The sequence below is a fragment of the Parasteatoda tepidariorum genome, chromosome 12 (genome assembly GCF_982258835.1).
Source record: "Parasteatoda tepidariorum strain Cologne lab strain chromosome 12, Ptep-v5.0, whole genome shotgun sequence".
Lineage (NCBI taxonomy): Eukaryota > Metazoa > Arthropoda > Arachnida > Araneae > Theridiidae > Parasteatoda > Parasteatoda tepidariorum.
Genome location: NC_141766.1, coordinates 12398238 through 12419031, shown reverse-complemented (window position 1 = coordinate 12419031; position 20794 = coordinate 12398238). Strand labels below are relative to the sequence as shown.

General features: G+C 27.3%; 1 protein-coding gene across 3 annotated transcripts in view; it reads right to left on the bottom strand.

The window, feature by feature from the left end:
• The window catches only part of Btk (tyrosine-protein kinase Btk29A), a 92820-nt gene that overhangs the window by 52420 nt on the left and 19606 nt on the right, over window positions 1-20794 (bottom strand). The gene's annotated exons all lie outside the window — the stretch shown is intronic.

Genomic DNA, 20794 nt, shown 5'->3' with positions numbered 1-20794 from the left:
TGATACAACAGGGTTATATGAAGAGATGATATTTTCTTATGATATTGATTAATTTGATTAGTTGCTGATTTTTTTCTGCGATATTAAACATCCACTGCATGAAGTTGGACAAAAACCGGGTCCTTCTGGGTTTCCCTAAATAACTATGTGAATACAAATGCTTACATTTTTATTTGAATGCTAAGCTAGCCATTTAATTCCAGCCAAAATTAAAAAATCATACAATTTTTGAAATTATGCTAATATCTGATTTTATCTAACCTGGTTAGGGTATATGAAAAGATAATGAAACAAATAATGTTTTTCAAACGGAAATATTTATTTATAGTAACAAATTAATGCCGTGATCCTTCTACGTTGAAAAATTTAAAAGATTAAAGTGGAAAATAGAGAATATTCATTGAATAACAATAAATTGATGCCGTGATCCTTCTACGTTGAAAAATTTAAAAGATTAAAGTGGAAAATAGAGAATATTCATTGAATAACAACAAATTAATGCCGTGATCCTTCAACGTTGAAAAATTTAAAGGATTCAAGTGGAAAATAGAGAATATTCATTGAATATATTGCGAAAACTGAGAATATGACATTTTTTGTGAATTAAGTTTGTTGATCAAATTTAAAAACAGATGTCACAAGTAAAATTAGGATCTTGTTATTATCCAATGCTACAACTTCATGTGCCAATCGTTTATAGTTGAGACATTGTATCCAAACTTCAAGAAATTTTTACTTAAAGTATTGAAAACTTTAACTACCAGGTCATGCCCAACTGCCTAGGTCCTGATTTTTTTCCAACAGCGTCATTTATCAAAAAAAAAAAAAAAAAAAAAATCCACTTAGAATTCATTAAAAGTGATGTAAAACTTCTTTCGAGAAGTTAAAACAATAGCTGTAAAGAGGCCATACTAAATTTTAAACTTAAATACAACTGCAGGCAGAATTAATTTGGAGAAAAATCTTTTCTAATTGAATTTATCAATTCAAACAAATCCTAATGAATAACCGCAGTAGTCTAATCAAAACTACTGTGTCCAGGTTTTATTTACCAACCTAGTTGACAGGTATATATATATTTGAATGACCAAAAAAATGAATAATGGAAATTTTTTATGTCTACATCTTATTTACCGAACCGAATAGCTCATTAATCAAATGGTGTATAATTTCAGAGGGGATTTCGTCCCCAAAACTACGCCACTGTTCCAAGGTGAAAATAAACAAATCCGCTGTTATAATATATTCCGCTGTTGCCGCTGTAATCAATTTATTAAAAGGAAAGACATCAGCGAGAGGAAAATGTTATCTAGAAAAGTGCTGTGTTGTTTCAATTTAATTTCTACGCTTGATCGAATAAGATCCAAGCAAAGTCGATTGAACTAATAATTTAGAAGTTACGAGGGTTTTTTTAAAAATAAAAAGTACATATGACTATGCCTAGTACTACCTTGACCTATGCCTAATTACAAATTTAACATTGCTATATAGACAGCTGAGATGTTATTTTCTAAGTATTTTACTCTAAATTAACTAAGTAACTTATTCCTACAAAAATTTATGCTTAAAACACGTATAGCTTCAAATCTATCATTCCTGTTAACTTGGTCTTGGTTTTATTCGATTTGTAATTAACAAATACATGAACAAAAAGACTTGTACAGATAACATAGATAGAATTCAGCTTATTAATAAGTTTTAAATCGCATAGAACCTAAACGAAAAGTTTAAAAGAATTTCGAATATTTAAAGTTTCTTAAACAAAATAAATTTATAATAAAAAATAATAAAGTCATCAATTACAATAGTTATTTCCTTTCATAAAAGAACAGATAAAATAATCGCATCAAATAAAGAATAAAATTTCAAACAAAAAATAAGTTATTTAGTTCATTTTCAAATTGCATTCAAAAAATACCAAGCATTAGGTAACTAGACAAAAACTTTTCATTTTTAATTATTTTCTCCTGAATACTTTTTTTTAAATAAATTTATAATAAAAAGAAGAATAAACAATTAAATTGGCTCTTTCTTTCATACGAAAACAGGTGAAATAATCATATCAAATAAAGAATAAATTTGCCAACAATAAATTAGCTATTAGTTCAATTTCAAATTGCGTAAGAAAAATACCAAACATTAGGTGCCTCGAAAAGAAAAACGTTTCATTCTTAATCATTTTCTTCCTGAAACAAGTTATTTTTTTAACACACCCTTTAGTTCAAGTTTTACGTTATTGAAAACAAAGATGGGCGTTGGATGTCTAAAGATGTTTGGAAATTAAGTTGTAAATGAGAGAATAGAAAGGGTGTGAAAAATGCCAACTATAACTGTCACGATTCAATTTCAAGTGACAAAAGGTATATTTTATTTCACATTCATTTCACAAAAGAATGTTTGTCACAAAAGAAAAGAAATACATTAACAAAAAAAAAATTTAAAACATTAAACTTAAAACTTGCAACAACCATTGACTTAATTTTTAGCAATTTTAGCTAAAACATATATTGTAAACATGTATTTGTATACATATTGTTGTAAAACATGTATTTGTGAACATATACAAATACATGTAAAACATGTATTTGTATATGTATTAATATTTTTAAATATATAATTTTATAGCTATTTTTAAAATATAAAAAAGCTATTTCTACTCTGAGAAAAAATTGTAGTAAAATCACCGTACTTTACAGTATTGACATTTTTGGTAAAAACATAATTCTAGTAAAATTACCGTATTTTAAAGCAACGCTGCTTCTGGTAAAAACATAATTCTGGTAATAAATACAGAAGTATACGGTATTTAAACCATTCATTTGTGAAGTTTTTCCGTCCATATGGCAACGGTTTAGCGGAAATTCTGGTATTTAAAATTATAGTTCTTATTACCACACATTTAGTAACAAATACAAAACTGAAAAGTAAATTTAACCGAATAAATTGTTTAGATGCCATGCTCTACGGTATCATGATAAAATTACCTTATTTTGTGACATTTACCAAGTTCTATCAAATATTATGAAACCATATTTTTTTTTTGTTAATTTTATCAAAATCATTACCAAAGCGATTCTGTAAAAATATCCTATTTTTTATGCACCCATAGAGCCAGAAATACGGTAAATTTTACCATATTCTGGTAGTTTTCACTATAATTTTTGCTTTTTGCCTCGCTGTAGATTTGATTTAACATTAAACAAAGTCTTACAAATTAAAAAAATATATTCATTTATCCCGAAATATTACACTTGAAAAATTTTAGGACAAAACCATAATTTCCTCTTATTTTCTTCATTAATGAAATAGCATTATAGCAATTCTAATTAATTAACTTAAGCTAAACTCAGCACATTAAAAGTATGTTTTCAGTATTAACATAACTTGAAACTTAATGTTAGAAATTTTATTGAATCCGCAAATAAATTTTATATTATTTTGTTTTAAAAAATGACTTCTTATTTAAAAAAAATATTAAGCTGTTTTAAAGGGAACAATTTTTAAAAGAAATTAGTAAAATAAGAGCTTTTCGATCAACTTCGATCATTGTTAAACAATTTTTAAAACAGATTAGTTAAACAACTATACGATTTTAACTATTTCGATAACTTTATGGAATCAAGAAGAGGAAATTGTATATTCTTTAAAATAAAAAGTTTTTTGTATAATTTCATAGTTTAATTCATAGTTATTTTATAATGTCTACCTTCCAAAGCATTTAGATAGCAATTCAACTCTTAAAGTATTAAACATTAGACAGAAGGTTATTTTACGATTGATCGTTTTTTCCTTGCAATCAATAGTGAAATTTAGCAAATTGAAATTAAATGATGTGAAATAATTAACAATATAATATTTAAAAAAAATCCTTTTGAATGATTTGATGATAAAGAACCTATCAGCCAAGAACTTTTTGTATCTGGTTTGAATAATTGTCATATTAATTTTAACAAGTAATTATTTTGAATAATTTAGTTTATTGACGTTTCATTTATTTCCACCCTTTTGATAAGATATTACCCATTTATCGGTGAATAAGGATCAGTACTTTTCCTGTATTTCATTTCTATGTAACAGGATAAGTTCCAAATAATAATGATTTAACTACCAAATAATAATAATTTAAGTACCAAATAATAATAGTACTAATTATTTGGTACTTAAATTATGACCAGATAATAATAATTAAAGTAACGTATAATAATAATCATAAATTTAATCACTTTCATGCTATAAGAAATAAATGAAGCTGGATTCATTATTTTCTGGGGTACTTTTTCTGTACATTTTCGAAAGTAGCTAAAAACTTTGTACTACTCAATAGAAAAGGTTCTGTATTTTTATGACTTCCGGGTACCTCTTGACGACGTCAGCTTCGGTTGTCATTATTTTATTTTTCATTTTTTTTCTTTCTTAATTTTAATTGCTTTCTTCTTTGTTTACAATATGTAATTGGTTTCAATTTTCTTGTGGAATTTCAGTTGCAATGCGCAACTTTCCTTTGAAATTGTATTTTTTAGCTGTTTTTAGCATGATTTTTGATTTCTCTTTTTATTATTGTACTATACGTTTGTCACTTTGAGTGGGTTAATAATTTTTTAGTTACTCGCATTCCCCTGCCTGGTTCTTCTAAATTAAAATAAATTAAAAATGTATGTAAGCATATATTAATTCAGGGTCTTTCCTGAAGATGAAATTTATATTCGGTTCAGATAAGTAAGTTAAAGATTTTTTGGGTGAAATAGGATAGCACCAAACATTGATAAAATGTTAGTCGATTTTCTTAATATCACCTTTTTTCTAATATCAAATACGCAAACTAAAAATAACAATCGACTTGCTTCAAGCGCTCATAAACAGGTGTTCCCATTTTCAGGACTTGCCAGACGTAAATGAGAAAAAACGAAAGTAATTTAAAATATAAAAAGTTAAATTTCAAACAAAAAATCGAAAAAATAAAGGTGAGGAAAAGAAATCTAGAAATCTTGAAAATGGGCGCCTGTTTCTGGGCGCTTGAAACATGACTGTTATTTCCAGTTTATATTTTTTTGAAGCGAATGAGGCTTTTAATCAAGTAATCACCTTTCATTGTTTGAAACAGTTACAATTTTTTTTCAGTTTTTCTCAATAATTATTATAATTCAGTTTTAGGATAGTAATGTATTCGAGGTTAACACAAATTATACTCTATTACAAAAAAAAAAGAAGAAAAAAAAAGGTATATAATGATTTAGAGTACAATGGCATCTTTTTTTGTCTCAGTCTCGTCACAAAGCAAGAAAATAAATGACCCATCTATCTTTAAATGAATGCCACATTCAATAGCGCAATCAAGCATTAAATGTGACATTCATTTCAAGATTGGTCGCGTTCACTGTGTATTCTCAATGCGATTTTCTCAACTGCAATTAAGTTCTTTTTTATGATTCTGAATTAAATTAATGCGATTAAGATAAATGAAGAAAAAAAACTGTTTCGCTAACTCTATAGAAACAAAATAAAAAAAAATTAATGGGTTGTTGTTTTTTTGTTTTTTTAGATTAGAAACTATGCAAAATCATAACCCATTTAGTGCTTTCATTTACAATAATTTTTTTTCTCACGAGTTTAAAGATAAAAAGCGCTCTGCTTTGGAAAACAATGTTTCGGTTTAAGAACGTATAATAATTTTTAGATTGATAATTATGATAATTGTTTTAAAAATAAATTTACGCATGCTGATCAAAACAATTTGAATTGCACTACTCTATGTAAGACAGTGTTGTTTAAATATTTTAACAGAAACATTTCAGAAAGCAAAGTTTTGAAAACACATTTTTATATGTTAATGTAAGTTCATATATTTACATAATTATTTCTACAATTTTTACATAACACATAATAAATCAATTTTACGTTTTCACATAAATATATGTAAATGTTTTACATTTACATTAAAAAGATTTACTTTTTTTATTAATAATTTAGAAAACAAGTTAATGTATAAACTCTTTATACATTTGGTGCAGTTTTATTCATTATTTTTCTGATAATAAGGTTCCAAACAACATCCGTTATTTTATATCACCCTTCATGTAGTTATATTTTTGAATAATGACCTTATTATAACTTATTTACTACTTCCTTCACAGATGATATTTCCTCCAATTTAATCTTTCAAAAGAAAGAAAGTCATTTACCGCTGCGTAAACAAAATCCTTACCATTCTAAGAATAAATACTAAAGGTGGTGCGATTTTCCATTATTTTCTCTTCCAAAAAATGTTTTTAAAAAAAATTTTAAATGTTCTTTTTAAATAATTAATAAAAATATTTGATAAATTTCTCATTAGAAAATTTTATTTCTCATGGTCTGAAATAATGGAAAATGATTGGTGTAATTTTATCAATGATTTTTGTGATAATACAGCTCGCAACAACATTTGTTATTTACGTCCTCCACCATATAATCATATCCTTGAATAATGATCTTATTAAAACTTATTTATTTTTTTCTTCTCGGACAATATTTCCTGTAATTGAATCCCTTCGAAAGAACGACAGCGTAAACAAAATCGAAACCTGTATTAAAACAGATGCTAAAGGTGATGCCGCTTCGATAATTTTTCTTGTTTTGGTAACAATGAAGAGGAAAATATAAAAATCAATCAGATTTATTTCATCTACGTAGGTCAACGGAAAGTTTAACTTTTTCCATTCTACCATGGCCTCGATGCTGTTATAAGACACTGGTTTTTCCTGCAATTGAGCAGCATATTCAAACTAGAATCGTAGGTAATAAATCCCCTACTAAAACTATTTTGTCTTTTCTTTCCCAAAATTTATGAATAAAATGTAGAAAACTATGTCACGAAAAAATTATTTTATGATTTTCTTCAGATTCAAAGGTTAAGAGGTGAGTTTGGTTAAAGATGTTGAAACTATGATTGTTGTTTAACTCTGTTGACTTATGATGCAAAGTATAGGCTGTTTCCATTCTTATTTTCCTTACGAACGGAAATTCACTCATAAATCTTGCAAGGCTTAATTATTACTAATGTAGAATATTTTCAAACTCAGAAAGTATCTTTATAAAAAAACTACAAATTGAAAAGGAGAAAATTATTTCGGAAGTCCGCAATTTATTTTACTGTCCGCTATTAAAAAAAATAGCTGTCATGTTTTACAAAATTTATTAGTCTGTGAAGATGAACATTTTTTAAGTAAGAAAGCAAAAAACAAAGTTGAAAAACAAAAATTTAAAAATTAATTCGAAAATCCGTTATTTATTTAACTATCCACTTGAAAAAATATCTGCCCAGTATTGCACATCTTAAAAATCAGAAATGTTGAAAAAATTTTATCATATTAAAAAGAAAATAATAACAAATTTTAAAATTGAAAATCAGAAAATGGTTTCAAAAATTTGCTAATTTACTTTATTATCCACTATAAAAGTAAAAAAATAACTGTAAAACACTATTTAAAAGTCAATATTGTTGACTATTTTTGTCCCTCAGAAAGTGTTTTATTTAATCAAAAACGAAATTTAAAAAGTTAAAATTATTTTGAAAATCCTCTATTTATTTTGCTATTTTCGATTATTAAATTAGGTGTCAAGTTTTTTTTAAGTGTTTAAAGTTTCTATAGTACAGCATTTTCCTTAGCTTATAAATGCTATAACTGTTGTTAAAGGTGGTAACTCTGGTAGCTAATTATAGTAGCTTTAAGTATCCTAATTATCTGAAAATTTAATTTATCGCTCTTTCCACTATAATCTATTCATTAAATAAATATTCCCTAGGAAGAAATTTGTATTTCTTTCCAGTTAAGCAATTTTAATTGCGACTAGTGTAGTACAAGTTATTTACACAACGATGCAATCTTTAAATGATACGCAAAATTTAAAAATATATGCGCGGAGGCCATCAATATACAGGGTGTTCAGTAATGACAATCTTTAATATATGCTTTTAAAATCCTTCTCAAAATGAAGAAAAAGTATGCATATTAGGGGTCTTAAATCAATATTTCAGCTAGGAGACGAAAGACGTTATCTAAATCTAAGGAACCACTACTGAAGAAGACTAAAATATCAAAATCTTTTTGATTGCCGTCGGAACAAGGCTGGTTATTTTAGAAAGACCGCCAAATTTCACCTGGCAATCAAACTAGTTTTAATGAATGATTTTGCCTTCATTTCTTGTTATTCGTCATATTCCTCGTTTTTGTTTCTTCCTTGCTTAAGGATTGATTTGCGATTCATAATATGCATACTTTAATTCATTTTTGACAAGGATGCTAAAAATCTAAAAAAAAAACCTGTGATTGTCGAACGTCCTGTATTTATATTGATGGCACTCCGCATAAATGTAATGTTTGTGCTAATATTTGATCCAGTTGCATTTATACCAACTGGAAATTCGTGACAATTCGTGGCAATTCATGGCAATTCGTGATGACAATAATAATAGTATATAAATAAATAAACACATTATTTAACAAAAAATATATTTGAGCACTCTAAAGTTCTTGGTTCCCTTCAAAAAACCTTATTATCCAATACTTTATGCTTGAAATATTTGGGCAGTTTTTCATCGATATAGCCAAAACATTTGCACTGATTGTCATCGATGGGCACTACTTAATATTGGAGTGGAAACACATTTTATCTTTTTGACAAATATTTGGCTAAAGCATTTGAATTGATTGTCATCGTGGGGGTAAAAATATTTGCTCTGTCTTATACTAATGTGGCAAAAATATTCTCTCTGTTTGCCATTTGCACTGATTGTCATTGATGGGGCAAAAACAATTGTGCTGTTTGCAGTATGGCGTATTCAATAGTGTGACTTATTTAATTATTTTAATAAAAATTAAATAAGATTAAATTTATTATAAACCTTAATTTGCTGTTTACTCTTACAAAAAGAACACTAAAATAAAAACAAAATGCTGACACTACAAAAGAATTTATTTTGCCGGCATATTTTTTTTTTCTTTTTATCAATCATCTTTAAACAATAGATTCGTAAACTAGTAACTATTTTTAAACTTCGAGTTAAAACACTTAAAGATAATAGCATTCGTGAAAAGAAGTCTTCCAGTTGAATCTTCGATCATTATATATAATTAAATAAAGTATTTACTTATTTATTACTGATAATAGATAATTCTATACCTAGCGGAAAAATTCGACAAAAGCTGATTCGCTGGAAGCAATTTGCATCACGCGATGCTCTGTATAAGTGATTTAAGAATTGACAAAACTTCAACCCATTCATTTTTTTTTTAAATTGAAGAAATAAAAATATTTTATTGAAGCTCTGGTTAAGATCTAGCTTAACTGGAGGAGAATCAGAGTTGATTATTTCGTGATTTTTTTAAAGCAATAGCAAATAAAATTAAAATCGAATTCAATTCACCAAATTATTTGAGGTAGTTCAAATATTCGAATTCTAGATGCTGCATCATTTTTTTTATAAATAAACTTTGAAGATTGAGTTATTTTAAACAATAAAATTTAATATAAATATTAACGTGCCAATTCGGAATGTTATTCCTATTAAAAGATAAATAGGAGGATATTCGATAACATCCTTAACAAATGGCAATAATAAGTAGTAAGTTAACCATGCGATATATTATTAGAAAATAACTTAATGTTCTACAAAAAGTATCGTACGAAACCATGCTATTATTTTAACAAAATATAGATTAAAATAAAAATATAAAATAGGAAGAATATCACACGCTGCGACGTGAGATCAGCAGTAAACGTATTAAGAAGTGTCTTTTTCTCAAATAGGTATAAAAATATTTTATTTCAAAATTCATTTGCACTATTGCGCCAGGTATTTATACTCTTGCGATCCTTTTTTAACACTAAATCATCTGTACAAATCGGCATATAATTCAGAATCGTTAACTGATTTGTCTTAGCGTGCTTTAGATCCTTTTTTTTCTTTTGTTTCAAATGAATTTGTATTGCGACATTGTATTTTTTTAAATAGATAACATAATATACTTCCTTTTAAAAGTGGTAGAAATGCTTCTTGATTCAACTAAAACTTAGACTTTTCAAACTTAACAGTAATAATAATGAAAAGACACCACAAAATACGAAAGCTCTCAGATTTCTTTAGTCAAATCAAAGCAACCAGCTTCTCCATCTAACAAAACGTTTTTACTAATACAAAATTATTAATTCTAAGCAGTCATACTGCATCATGCAGTTAATAAGTAGTTCTATTAACTATTATTCTTTTAAGTTCTACTGTACAGTTATTTTTACATTATTTCAAAAGTTTTAAACTATATTTACAAAATAATGAATTATGGGAAACTGAATACGGCTTGACCAATGTCATTAAATTCTTCACTGAAAGACATCAATTAGCGACTTGTTCGTCACTTCTCATTTTATATCGATTTTCTTAAAATTTTAAAAGCATGTAGGTATTTTATAAATGTGTTGAATAATATATTGTAAGCCTTAATAAAAACAATTCAATCCAATTCAATTGATTCTTTCATTTAATTTCAACAACCTTCAAACACACTTCCGCTTCAGAAAATACAAGCAACAGATATTTTCTATTATGTGACAGTATCTATACCCAGCCTCAAAAAAGTATCAAAAGAAAAGTATCGATATCATCATAACAAAGTATCGTTACTATTCGATAATATTGAAACAAATTATCGTTACTACTCAATCCGAGACAGATACGTGGTAAAACAATTATACTGTAACAATTGATATACTTTTTGAAATATCGATACTTTGAGAAAATCGATGTCTTTAGAAATACCGATACTTCGTTATTTGATTCTACATACAGCGATACTTCGTAAATTGATAGAACTTAGGAAATATCTATAAATCGATAGTATTGATGCTTTTAATAATTATCACTGATCATATTTATCGGAAGCCATTTTTTAATAGACATTGCAATCTAGATTTTTTTTCCTCATTCCTTCTTTAGTAAACATCATCAACAATCTAAACAGGAAACAAATAAACATTTGCCCAATAACTGTGACCTACTCAATCCGAAAGAGATACATTTAACTCAAGGTTAAATATAGATAATCTTTTTTTTAACTATCGATTCTTCAATAATCGATATACCATTGGAAATAATGATACTTCGGTAGTATCAATATTTTCAAAAGTTATGATTACCCAAATTATCAGAGGCCATTTTTTACAGACATTTAAACCTAGAAATTGTGATTTTTTTTCATTATTTTAAATCAAAACAATCTTAACAGGAAGCAAATAAACATTTGGCCATTTGTCGTGATTGGCAAACAAAAACATATGACTCATGGTTATAGATACTTAAAATAGTTGATTTATTTTTTGAAGTATCTATACTTCTATAATCGATATACCTTTGGAAATAATACTTCCGCGCAATTGTCTCAATACTTTCAATAATTATGATTACCCAAAATGATCAGAGACCATTTTATAATAGATATTTAAACTTAGAAATTGTGATTTTCTTCTATTTTTATTATTTTTAATCAACAATTTCAACAGGAAGCAAATAAATAATTTGAAAATTTGTTGCGACTGATACATTTGACACAAGGTTCAAATCAGCAGGTAATTTCCTACGTGATTCCCATAGACTCGACACGCCCATGGTTGCACAAGGGCCAAAGCTGTTTGATTTGCGCAAAGTAATTATATATTCTTTTTCCGCTACTTCAACAAAAGTTTCCTTTCAAGATGGCGTGCGAGGAAGATATTTCGTGATTTCCAAGATCAAGTCAGCTACGGAACTAACAGTTTGTATTTAAATGTTCGTTGAGTTGTCGCGGCCTGATTCTTGCAAGTGACTTTATCAGTATTTTATCAACACGAGAATTACTCACGTTTTATTTAATGTACCCATATCATTTAGAGTTATTGCAAAATATTTAAATAAGAAACTCTTAACTTAAAGGAATGATTGACATTTAATTTGTACGCATATCATTAAGAGATAATGCAATATATTTTGAAATAAAACTTAAAGGAACGATTGACATTTAAGTTGATTTACCAATATTACCAATATTTTAAGTTGATTTTCCAATATTTTAAAAATATTGGAAAACATTTAAAAAGGAAACTTAAAACCTAAGGAAACGGTTGATATTTAATTCGATGTACCCATATAATTTACAGATATTATAAAATATTTTGAAATGAAACTCTTTAATTTGGGAATGATAGTAATTTAATTTAATGTACACAATATCGTTTAAAAATATTACTAAACACTTAAGAAGGAAGTTTAAGGAAGTGCTTGACATTTAATTTATTCATATCATTTAGAGAAGTTGCAAGATGTTTAAAAATAAAAGTCTTTATTTAAGGAAAGTTCCCATATAATTTAAAAATATTTCTAAGCACTTAAAAAGGGAACTTTTAACCTTAGGAAACGATTGATATTTTAATTCAATGTACCCATATCATTTACAGATATTATAAAATATTTTGAAATGAAATTCTTTAATTTGGGAATGATTATAATTTAATTTAATGAACACATTATCATTTAAAAATGTTTCAAAACACTTAGAAAGGAAACTTATGGAAACGCTTGACTCATTTTACTCATATCATTTAAAGAACTTGCAAGATGTTTAAAAAGGCAACTCTTAACTTAAGAGAACGATTGACATTTGATGTACCCGTATCATTAAAAGATATTACAAAATATTTTGAAATGAAACTCTTAAATTTAGGGATGATTGAAATTTAAAAATATTACGAAACACTTAAAAAGGATACTTTTAGCCTAAGGAAATAATTGACTTTTAACTAAGTGTACCCATATCAATAAGAGAGATTTCAAAATATTTGAAATGTAACGCCTGAAATAGGGAACGATTCACATTTCAGTGTACCCCTATCATTTAAATATACTACAAAACACTTAAAAAGGAAACTTTTAACCTAAATAATGATTGACAATTTATTCAATGTACCCCTATCATAAAGTGATATTGCAAAGTATTTTGAAATGAAACTATTAAATTAGAGAACCATTGACATCTAATTTAATGAACCCATGTCATTTAAAAATATTGCAAAACAGTAGTTTAGCGAGCTTTGGTTTATTTAACTAGTTTAAAGTTTAAATGTAATAATTTTTACATACATACTTTCTTTTATAATTTGTATAAATAAACTGTTATTTTTATTGATTTTTTTTAAAACATATCTTAAGTTTTTATTAATTACATTTTAAAAAATATAGTGGAGAAATTTCCCATGCTTATTCTTCAAACAAATATCAGACAGACATGGGTGAAGTCAATACTCTGTTAAAAGCAAGGTTTATTTCTTTTTCAGTCATAGATAATACACAGAAAAAAAATTCTGGTTAAATTACAGTATTGTACGGTAATGAAATTTCTGATTAAAAAAATACCATAATTCCGGTTTCTAAAACCAAAATAATCTGTATTTAAACCACTCATTTAGTAATTTTTTCGTTCATATGGTAACGGTGTGGTAGAAATTCTGATTTTAAAAATTAGAGTTCTTATTTCCCCACATTTAGTAAAAAGTACAAAAAGTAAATTTAATCGAATAAATAGTTTTTATGCCATGCTCTAAGGTATCATGACAAATCATGATACATTTACCAAATTTTATCACGTATTATAAAACCATATTTTATTGTTAATTTTACCAAAATTATTACCAAAATTCTTCGGCAAAAATTACCGAGCTTTTTGGTGTTCGTATAAAGTCAGAAACACAGCAAATATTTTAGCATATTCTAGCAATTTTTTCCTCGGCGTAGAACTAGTCAAAAATCACCAGACACATTGATCCAATTGATGAAGTTTTGAAAGAAATGAATAAATTATATATTAAATTAAATAATATATATATATATATTAAAATATATATATATATATAAAAAATATATATATATATATATATATATATATATATATATATATATATATATATATATATATATATATATATATATATATATATATATTGCAACCTAACTGAACTTAAAGACGTAGCTAATCGTAATTTAATATTATAAAATTCTCTATTTGTAATAAAAAGTTACGTTTTGCTTTACGTAACTGAAAACAAACAGTTTCAAAATTTATGAATAATTTTTGTTTCACTTTATGTTGATAGAAAAACGTAGATTTTTTTTAAATCAAAAAATAGGATAAAACATTAAAAATTTGTTTTAATTAAATAACAAACCTTCTATTATGCTGAAATAATTGAAAACTATCGATCATAAAAATCAATTTTAAATCAATTGTTACTTTGAAACCAGCTTAACCAGTTTATGGATGCCTCACAACTTCGTAATGATGAATCGGTAGAATGTTATTAGATTTAAATCGATAAAAGGATATTTCAAAATCTAAATTAATTGTTCTCTTTTTTATCACAAAAGCAATAAACGTATTAATTCACCAAGTTTTCATTGAACATCTTCATTATATCTTCTTTGATCGCCTAACCTAGATTCATATTCAATATGATCTTTATGAAATATCATTATTCACCGAGAAAGAAAGAACAAAAGTAGCTAATCGAACAAAAGTAGCTTTGAATTTCATCGATATTTCTTCTATCAGAAAATTGTAAAAATATTTACCTACATTACGTACAATAGGTTTAAACTGTGCCTCTAGTATTAAAAACTGTTTCATTTTAATTTATGTATGTTAATTTAAAAAAAAGCAAAACAAACATGGTATGGTCAATATACTTGTGCAAGTAAACTAAAACACACTGAGCAAATCTGGGTAATTGATCAACACTCGTTATAAGTAAGATAGAATAATGCAAGCTAAGAGTCATGTACGCTACGAGCAAATCACGTTAGGAGTCATACATTATACGAGTACACTAAAGTAAAACTAAAGTAATTGATCACCACTCTTTATAAGAGAATTAAAAAGCTTTATAGTTATGCACGCTAAGAGTAATGCACGTTAAGAGATGCATGTTAAGAGTGATGCACGTTAAGAGCCATGCACGTAAGGAGTCATGCACGTTAGGAACGAGCCACGTTACGAGCAAATCACGTTATGAGTCATACACTATACGAGTACACTAAAGAAAAATTAAAGTAATTGATCAACACTCTTTATAAGTAAGTTAGAGTTACGAGTCATGTACGTTAAGAGTCATGCGCATTGCGAGTACACTAAAATAAAGCTTAAGTTTTGGAGTGAATATAAGGCATTTTAACTACTGCTGTTTTTATTTTTTATTTTTTGTTAAATTAGCTTCAGAAAATATTTAAATCCTTACGGAATTTTAAAATTTTTCAATCTTAAGAAAAAATTTCAAAAAAAAAGTAATAATAAATTTATTAAGTATTAAATTAGTGAACAACTCATATATTTTAAGAACTTAAAAAAATAGATTTTACTAAAACATATAAAGTCTTAGTGTAAAAAAAAAATTACTCATTAATTAAAAAGATATAAAAAAATGAGGAAATTCATCTGGGTGTGATGTGTGAATAAAATTACTGGGGTGATAAAAGTACAACGGAACAGTAGAGTGAATAAATATAGCAGCTGGGTGAATAAATATGTGTTTATGCTTCCTTTATGTATTAAAATTTGCGTGCAAATTATGAAAATCTTTATTTAATAAACGTATTCTAATTAAAAACAATATTATTATAAAATAGGTTTCTGTGAACTTTGGTCTATGATATTTAGAAACTTTAAACAAACTTCTGTACATTTTGTAGATGAAATTTGATAAACTAATCACTTGTATAAAAACACTTGTCCAGTTTTTAGTCCTTTAACAAGAAAAATATTCAAATAAAAAAGTTAATCACATATTAACTATTTCTTTAGGTTGATATTTCTTATTTCTTTAGGTTGAGTAATTTATCAAATATCTCGCAGGCGACTACATTTTAAAAGTGTCCGTATCGCCAACTTTTAATTCTTGTTAACAAAATTTTGAGTTGTAAAATAATGCTTTTGAAGATGTAGATTGCTACATTCTTAGCAGGTCGTTGGGCTACCGAAGCGGGGGTGCCATCCCCTCTGCAGAGGATCAAAATTGTGATGGCATGTCTTCGGATCATCCGCAGGGATGTTTCCCAGACCGTCGCCAATAGCCCATTGTGCAGCTCTTGTGCGACGTAAATCAACAACAACAACAACAATATTCTTAAAAAGATCAATACAATGCTGAATAATAATAATATTTTAATATAGGCATTATTATTAATATCAGAACCGTATTATCGGTATTCTGAACCACTGTAGTGAAATTTTTTTGCAAACTTGCTATGTTTGCTAGATGATTATTAACTTCTTATTTCCATTCAAATGTATCCATAATATTCAGTAGTTAAAGTTTAAGAAATATTTATTAGCCCCTATTATATTATTTAGTTTGTAGCGTAATGAAAATTGCAGCAAATTTACACAATATTATGGTTCAACTTGTATCTATAGTTGCAACAGCGCTACTTTTGAGAATTAAAGCTTATTTTAAAATTTGAATCTTATGTATAATAATAATTATTAATATTGATTTATTATTCTTAATAATAATTAATATTTATGGTTCATTAAAAATTAATAATAATTATTATTAATAACAATAATAATACTAATTAGCATTAATAATAATAATTAATTAATTAATAATGATTATTTTATTAATAATTGTTATCGATAATAATGATTATTTTATTAATAATTATTGTATTATAACTGGATAAAACTCTGAAAAAGGCTAAAAAAGTTTTTTTACATTTTAGAAAGTAGAACAGATAAGATAGCCTTCAATATTTATTGGATAACAAAAAAACTACTTATTGATTCCAGCTGTAAATTGTCCGAAAATATAAAGATATATGTTAAATGTTACCTATATGTAATTACAAAGGTAAAATTTTAGTATAAAGGAAAAAAACTCATACAACCGAATTTTCAAATGCAAATAAACGAAATGTAAATGAATGTAAACGAAAATAAAACGAGGAAAAAGTGAAGAACATAAATTCTTTCCAGATTTTCGAGATAGCTTGATCTTATTTAAGATGTCGTGATATATTATTTTAAAAAAGTTTTTAAAGTCACTTATTCCTTTCTGGCATAAGTGCTTAGTTTAATCTTAAGTATAATTTGTTGAAAAGCATCTATTTTAGTAGATAATTTGCAGATCAGAAACGGTGAAAATGAATAAAAAATTGTTACTTCAAGGCATCATAAACTATGATTATATTGTCACGAATAGTTGATAATGTTCGTAAAATATCACAAACCTACTTTTATCGAAAACCATTTTTACAATCGAGACTTAGGTGTGTTGCGACCAATTCTTAGATTGTTTACAATGATAACTGAACGTAAATGGTTGAGTTAAACGTTAACGTTACACACCATTAATGCAATTAATTCTGTGTTAACCACAGTTGACACAGTATCCAAATATTAGTTTATGCATATACGAAAATTTATTTGTGAAATAAGCAATTTTTTTATTATTGCATTTGCAGAAATTCCCCTGATCAAACTACCAAAATTTTAATCGAATCAACAAAGTTTTTATAAAGAGTGCTACTTATTTGCATGCAAAAATTATATAAACTGTGAGAAAATGAAGGAAAAAAGAACCTAAATCCATTATCACTTATCTATCTATAACTCTATACTTCATTTCTATAGCTGAAGGTAAATTTCATTTATGTAAATGAAGATAAGCCTTATCCATATAAATATTAGTTTCATTCATGTAAATGAAGATAAGTCTTTTTCAGTTATATAATAGCTCCATTAATGTAAATTAAAGTAATCCTTTTCAAAATAAATATTAGTTTAATTTATGTAAATAAAGATAAGCCTTATCCATATAAATAATAGTTTCATTCATATAAATTAAAATAAGCCTTATCCATATAAATGTTTCACTTATGTGAATGAAGATAAACCTTATCCATATTAATAGCTCCATTTATGTAAATGAAAATAAGCCTTATCTAGATAATTAATAGTTCCATTTTAAGTAAATGGAGTGTACATTTCATTTATATAAATAAAGATATGTTTAATAAATGTAAATGCCTTCATTCACATAATTTTATAAGAGTGTCATTATTTAGAATTATATTAAAACTAACTGTGAAAAATGATTTAATATTATCAAAATAGTAATTTTTCCACAAAAAAAACTTTATGAAAACTTTATGAATCAATACTTCAGTAACTGAAATTTTCATTTAAAAGTAAAGAAATAAATTTAATTAGATTCAATATAACAATGAATCAAGAAATTTCATCTTAAAAAAATTCAATTGTGCAATCACGAAAACTAATATTTAACATGATTTTGAAGTTAACAATTTTAGTCTTTGGTATAGATAATTGTATTTTCGTACTAGTATGTTTAATGTGAAACTGACTTTATTTAAGAAAATGAACTCGAGGAAAAGGAACTAGAGCCCTCTTTCAAAGAAGTACCTTAGGTCAAGTTTAAGGGTAACAAGAAGCTCTAGTCGTGGTGCTTTTGCACTAGATTATGTGACCGTACATACCCTTTGCAAAGCTGTGATGATTAAAAAAAGTAATTAAAAAAAACACATAATTGAGAACGTTTAACCCATTAGTGCCTGGCCGCAAAAAGTGGTTAATATATGATAAACGCCTGCGTGAGAAAAAGTGTGATCGAAACTACCAGAATATGGTAAAATTTTTCATGTTTTTGGATCTACGGGTACCAAAGAGCCCAGTAAATTTTAGAGAAGCTTTGATAATGATTTTGGTAAAATCAACATTAAAATATGTTATTATAACATGTGATAAAAATCGGTAAATGTAGTAAAATTTGGCAATTTTATCGTGATACCGTAGAGCGTGGCATAAAAATCCTTTATTCAGTTAAATTTAATTTTCAGTTTTGTATTTTTTATTAATGTGGTAATAAGAGCTATAATTTTGAAAACCAGAATTACCCGTAAATCGTTACCACATGAACGGAAAAATTACCTAATGAATTGTTCCATTATTTTAAGTATTATGGTTTTATTAACCAGATTTATGTTTCTTTTTCACCGGTTCGTGTAGCGGTTGCTATTAAATAAATGTATCTCACCATACCATCGCCTCTATCTTTTTATCTAGTTTTCAAAGAAAATCTGAACTAATTAGAATAAATGTTTGAATAAATGGAACTATACAACTTTTTAACCTCTTCAATTTTCAGAAAGCCATTTTTAAGTGCCAAAATTTTTGTTTTTTATCTCCTTCAAAGTGTTAGTGACTGACTAATTCATTCCATCCTGTGTTGATCAACCACGTTTTCTTTTCGACTGTTAGTTAACAACTGATTCTGACTGATTAACACTGGAGAATAATTTTTTTCTTCTGTTGCATGAGATTTTCTTAAAACTAATCATAGATGCTCTTTAGTATCGTCGTTTTCAAATGTGCCATTGAATTCTCTCTCCAAGATAGAGTTTTTTTATTAACATTTGTAGTCTATTTTTTGCAAGTTATAAAACGTTGTATATAACAGACGATCGCATAAATGTTGCGACAAACTTCTAAGGGAGTTAAAACACATCGTCAGGATTAAAATTGCATAGGAATCCAGACCCAGAAATGTCACACTTCCACTATGGTCGCTTCTCTATTATGAACAAGTCTGAACAGGTCATAATAGGGTACCTAACCACGTACGACGACATTTCAGGGCATGGGTTCCAATACAATTCTAATTCTTATGAATTCTAACTCCCCTAGAAGTTTGTCGCAGCATTTTACGTCAACTCCTGTTATATACAACGTTTTTAAACTTATACATTTCGACAAAAAATGGACTAAAAATGTCATTTCAAAAAAATCTGTAGCTTTAGGAGCAAGATTTAGACATTTGCATAAATAAAGAATTTGTAAAAATACAGCAAATAAATTTTCCCCAGAATAATCTCGATTGCATTGAATTATGAGATTGATAGCAAGTGAACATAATGTTACAGGAAATTATAACATGAATTAAGAGAACTGTCCGGAGCGTCCACATACGTTATTTGTATCTCCATCTTATCGTATATCCATCCTATCTTCCATCTTATCGTATGTTTTCATCCTATCGGAACAAACAGACGGGGGATGGGTATCTTTTTAAGGTAAGCATGATCCATGATTTCGAAGCATCCTAGGAAAAATTCTTTTTTTTTTCTATATTAGACTTTGCCCGAGTTAGCTCAAGTGATAGAGCGTTCACCTCCCAATAAGGTAACCCGAGTTCGAAACCCAATGGTCGCTGGTTGATACGAGTTCTACTTTCGGTTCACACCAACTACAATGCTAACGTAAAATATCCTCCGTGGTACATGGATCATATGTTAGTATCCTTTTGCTGTTAAGCTAACCATGAGAGGTTTTCATGGTTTTCCTCTCCATGTAACGCTAATGAGGGTTAACCCCATCAGTATAATCAAATATCAAATTCGGCTCTCACCGACCACATTGCTAACGTAAAATATCCGTCGAGGTACATGGATCATGTGTTAGAATCCCTTTGCTGTCGAGCTAACCATGGGAGGTTTTGTGGTTTTCCCCTCATTTCCTGTGGTTTTCCCTGACGCAAATGCGGGTTTGCCCCATCAAGAAGTCCTCCACAAAGACTAGTTTCTCCCGGTGCTCGATCCAGGAGTTCTCTTGGTCTCCTGAGTTGGGTTCAAAATTGTAAGGCTACGGAGTTGAACATTGATTGTCATAATCTCAAAGTTGAGTCATTCCAGAAGAGATAAAGTCTAGACCCTAACTTTAAAATA